General features: G+C 39.2%; 1 non-coding gene across 1 annotated transcript; it reads right to left on the reverse strand.

Annotated features, from left to right (window-relative positions):
* Positions 1-1,308: 1,308 nt before the first annotated feature.
* Positions 1,309-1,415, reverse strand: LOC141640348 (small nucleolar RNA R71). The gene has a single exon (XR_012542971.1). It is a non-coding gene; the product is annotated as a small nucleolar RNA R71 (small nucleolar RNA).
* Positions 1,416-5,680: the final 4,265 nt, after the last annotated feature.

A 5,680-nucleotide genomic window follows, 5' to 3' on the forward strand; every position in this document is an offset into this window, starting at 1 on the left:
AGAGAAGGAGGAGCAAAAGCTCTTGCATGTTCTAATAGAATGAATGACCAAGTAAAATAAGAGACCAAAAACTCTATATCTAGAGTTGGGAAAACGGATGGAAGAGCCAAGGGGAACCAAAACAAAACATTTGGAATCTCCTTTTTACTTTTGCTCTTATCAAAACTTGGGTGTATGTGTTCAAGAAAGGTAGGTACAAATTTTCATATAAATGTTATCACATAACATAAAATAATTACCATCCATTAGCACACACACATTTCGGTCCATACATAATAAAAATGGACTACCATTTTATTTTGTCAATTTGTCATTTGTCACAAAATATGTCACATGTAGTATTTTACATGTTATTAATTAATTTAATGCATATTTATCCCATAAATATCATTTTACGAATTAATTAAATTACATACAATAAATTGACTAGTGATACTTGATCACATAAATAAAATGGGTCATAAAATTATAATTCACAACATCTTGTAATTACAATTAACCATTCATTCTTATCTCGATTGTTTCTCAAACAATATGCTATTTTAGTAATAAAGCATTTTATTACTAAAAAGAATCTTAATTAATCCCATTATAATAAGATATTAATTTTCTCTCTCACAAGTAAATTGTTCACTTTTAAGGAATTGATTACCTCGTATCGTCATACAATTAATCAATTTATCCATTAAGGGAATTGTCCTTTAGGTGTGACCTTAAGGGATCAACTCACCACCACCGTCACACGACAGTAATGTCAAACTCTAGTCAGCCAATCATTACCGATTAATGACGGTCAGTCGACTTTATAAATAATCATCCCTCACGTATTCTTAGTATGAGATTTAATTATGATATTAAATCATGTGATCGCACTATTATTGAGGACACATTTCCCAACAAACCCAACACAAAATACCACACAAAATCAACCCACAATGCCTAAGTTTTCATCACATTCCGTACCCACCGAGGAGAACCTACCCAATGGTACTCCCACACCACAAACATTTGACCGGAAATTTTATTGCCAAATCCGCCTTTATCCAATTAGTCGAAAGGAGCCAATTTGGGGGGATGCCTAGTGAAGACCCTCATTCTCATATGGAAACCTTTTGTGACTATTGTGATGCGATTTCTCAAACCGGTGTAACTCAAGACCAAATTCGATGGGTCTTATTTCCTTTTTCTCTAATTGGCACCGCGAAACAATGGTTGAAGGGCCTTGATAAGGCCACTCTCGGAATTGATTCTTGGAAGAAGTTGGCTCTAGCTTTCTACAAAAATTTCTACCCACCGGAAAAGACTAACATGCTAAGAGCTCAAATTACGGGTTTTAAGCAAAGGGATGAAGAATCTTTGTATGAAGCTTGGGAGCGGTTCAAGGGAATTTGTCGCTCATGTCCTCATCATGGACTTAGCGAGTGGTTCTTGGTACAACAATTTTGGAACGGTCTATATGAATATTCAAAGAACATTCTCAACATGGGATCAAATGGAATGTTCACCGAAGTTGATGACAATCAAACATGGAACAAAATTGAGGAAATGGCGGTCCATAACTCACAATATAGTAGACCTCGCAAGGTTACTAGAGGAGGAAAGCATGAAGTGGACTCCGTTACTCAATTGGGTGCTCAACTTAGTGCTCACATTGATACAATCAATTTGAAGTTTGAAAAAGCTATGCCTAGACTTGAAGAAGCCTCAAAATCACCAAAGCATCATGTTAATGCCATGACAACATCCTCATCAATCCCAAGTGGGATATGTGAGAATTGTGGAACTTTGGGACATGACTCAAGTGAATGTAGGGGAACAAATGAACAAGTGAATGCTTTCCAAGCATACAAGAGTGGTACCCCTTATTCAAACTATTAAAATGAAACCACCAAATTCCATCCAAATCTCTCATACAAAAGCCAAAATGTTCAAAACTCTCAAACAACATACACCCCACCTCCCATGAGAAACCAAAATCAAAGACTCTTTTATAACCAAAACCAAGGTTACCAAAATCAAAATCCATACAATCACCAAAATGACCAAGGTTTTGATGTTCAAAAAGCGGTCCTCCAAATGCAAAAGAATCAACAAGAATTTTTCACTCAAATGCAAAAAGATAGTCAAGCAAAGGAAACCACCATCAACAACATCCTAGCTCACACCAAAATGTTGAAAATCCAATTGACTCAACTAGCATCTTCAAGCTCACAAAGACAAAAGGGGCAATTACCACCTCAAAGTAATCCCCCAAGACATGAAACGGTTAGTGCCATTCACTTGAGAAGTGGTACAAGGTATGAAGCACCAAAGAAGCAAGTTGAGAATGAAGTTGTGGAAGCTAGTGATAAGGAAGAAATTGTGCGAAACTCCAAGGATGGAGAATCTTCAAAAGAAAAAAGTTCAAAGAAAAATGAAGACAAGGTCAAGGAGAAGGAGCCCATTGTGAAGATTTATGGAAATTGTGATGAATTTAGAAGTCTCAATTCCTTTCACGGAATTAATCAATCACGTGTCGGCCTATGCGAAATACATGAAAGATATCCTCACAAAGAAGAAGTCGATCCGGAAGCTTGAGACTATCGCCTTCACTAAGGTGAGTAGTGTAATACTTCAAGGGAGTTCACCTCCAAAACTCAAGGATCCGGGAAGCTTCTCAATACCGTGTACCATTGGCGACACCACGATCAACAAAGCCTTATGTGATCTAGAGGCTAATGTGAGTGTTATGCCGTACTCGGTGAGTAAAAGATTGGGGATGGGAGAGCTTAAATGCACCAATATCACACTCCAAATGGCCGATAGATCGACGAAGACACCATTAGGGATATGGGAAGATGTTCCCGTACGAATTGGGAAGTTTTTCATCCCGGTGGACTTTGTCATTGTTGATATGGAAGAAGATTCCAACATTCCAATCATTCTAGGAAGACCTTTCTTACACACCGCGGGTGTGGTGATTGATGTGAAACATGGAGAGCTCACTCTAGAAGTGGGAGATGAGAGTATAACTTTCAATCTTGACAAGACTATGAGAGCTTCCCGTTTACATGAACCATGTTTCATGATTGATCATTATAGCCAGAAGGATGATAGGAAGAAGTCGGAACTCCAATGGAAGAAGAAAATTGAAGATGCTTCATTCAAAGAGCAAGTGAATTGTGACAAAGAGAGCTTGCAAAGCTCACCAAAGTCAAGCGATGAAGAAGATGGCCTTATTGGCCAAGAAAATAAAATGGGAGAGTTGTCTCCATCAAATCAAGAGATTTTTAATGTTCAACTTAATGAAGTTTGTGGTCTTTGAGACGACGAATTTGAAAGGAATTTCAATCCCTACATTGGTAATGTCATCGATCAAGACCGACAACAAGGGCCAAGGTCTATTGAAGACCTTTATCATGACAATGAACAAGCTTTTGATTACTTTTTCAAGGTGTTGAGCAACATCAACAACACCTTGAACATTCCCCCTTGACATCTCATCATGAATGAGAGTTTGGTGGAGTCCTCCCTAAACCACCATTTGTTAATATTTCTAACTCCCTAACTCGCATTTCAATTCTTGTATTGCATTCTTGTTATCTTTGGATTTTTATACTTTGATCAAGACAATTATCATGTTGAGATAAGTGAGGGAGGGACTAATAATTTCGATTATTGTGTAGTGCTTTAGCTTAGTGTGGGGATAGCAATTGCCTAGGCTATTTATGCCTTAGTAGTGCCCCCACAATGAAGAACACGAGACTTTGAAGAATGGAAAAATGACAAGGGATATGCAAGGTACACGGATGGAACTGAATCCGGGTAAAAGAGGTTGAATCCGAGCGGTTTCAGGAGAATCCGCCCGTCTTCAGGAATCCGGGCATATTGGGCAGAAGACGCCCGTCCTTCTAAACTGAACTTTTCAAATTTTGTGACTGTTAGCGAATCCGGGCGTCCTGCAATAGAATCTGCCCGTCTTTAGAAAGACGCCCGTCTTCAATGAAAACCGCCCGTCTTCTTGGCTGAGGAAAACAAGAAAAATCCCTGCAAAGGAATCCGCCCGTCTTCTCTGAAAGACGCCCGTCCCGCATTTTCAAATCCGCCCGTCTTTAGGCGAGAATTCTGAAACCCAGAACAGGCAGAATCCGGGCATCCCGAAGGAAAGCCGCCCGTCTTCCCCCTGCATTTCAAATTTTTCGGGTTTATTATAAACCCCCTCCCACATTCATTTCTTCATTTCTTAATTCAAAGCACTATCCATAAACCCCTTAACTCCAAAACCCTCATCCTCTCCATCACAAAAACAAGATTCCTCAACAACATTCACCAAAATCAAATCAAAACATCCTTTTAACAACAAATAAATCACTCCTCTTTCAACAAAAATCAAAACCAAGCACAAAATCTTCAACCTTTGAGTCGATTTTTGAATCCATAAAGGTAAAGCCTTTCATCTTTAAATCGATTTGGGTGCACTAGAAATTGAAGATTTTTCACTGTTTTCTTGGTTTATTCATCAATGGCAAGGACAAAGGGAGCAACAAAAGCAACAAAGGCAAAGGCACCAAAGGCAAAGGCACTCTCATCAAGACAAAAGAGTCTTCAAGCAAAGAAAGCATTGGCTATGGTGGTAGCTAGCCCAAACTTGGAAATACAACAAGAACAACCTCCCATGGAAGCAACAACATCTACTACTCCGGAAATTGCTCAACTTTCGAATTATCCGGAGGTAATTTTCATTTCCAAATCCCATAGGGACACTTTTGCCAAGTTTGCTAGTAAATCATTTCTATCAACTAAGTTTATTTGTGAAGATGCCTTAGATAAGTTGGGTGTCCTTGAGCAAACTAGAGCCTTCTTTAAAGCCATGGGGTTGGAGAAATTGTTTGAATCAAAAGAATTGACATACCCCTCCCTTACCTTAGAATTTTTGAGTTCTTTGAAAGTTAACAAGGTTGAGACTATGAAAAGCATCGAGTTTCGCCTAGCTAATGTTAATAGGCGCATCTCCTTTGAGGAAATGGTCAAAGCATTGGGTCTTGGCGATTCACCAAGTTATTTTAAGAATGTTGGCAAGTATGACCCCGACCCTCTTTGGGAGGCGATTTCCGGAAGGAAATTCGAGAGATTTCATGCTAGTCGCGCTCTATTAGTCCACCATCCGGGCATTAGAGTGTGGCACAAGGTTGTAGGGAACACCATCATTTCAAAAAAAGACACCAACCATTTCACCAAACTCGATTTTGTTCTTCTTGAGTCGGCCTTGAACATTGGAAGGGAATTCACCAAGCGTTTCAACTCTCTAAGGCTTTTGGTGGATAGATGGCTAAACATTGATTGTGGGAAGCAAGGCACTACCGTTATTGTTAATGGAGGTCTAGTCACTATTTTAGCTAAATACTTTGATCCGAACTTCAACAAGGATAACAAGTATGTAGCGAAGAAGGGTGGTCATCTCATTGATATTGATACTATGATAAACAAATACAAGTGGGTCTCTCATAACCCTCTTGACACCAAGTATGGATGGTTCACTAGTGAGGCTAGATCTTTCACTTTGCCTTCGAGGATTTGTCGTTTAAGTGTCCACCGGACCAACTATCTCCTTCCCCTTTCAAAAGAGGCCGAATACATTATCCAACAACAAAAGGGTAAAATTGAAATGCCCTCCTCTTCCATTGTCACACCACCCTATCCT

The sequence above is a fragment of the Silene latifolia genome, unplaced genomic scaffold (genome assembly GCF_048544455.1).
Source record: "Silene latifolia isolate original U9 population unplaced genomic scaffold, ASM4854445v1 scaffold_764, whole genome shotgun sequence".
NCBI lineage: Eukaryota > Viridiplantae > Streptophyta > Magnoliopsida > Caryophyllales > Caryophyllaceae > Silene > Silene latifolia.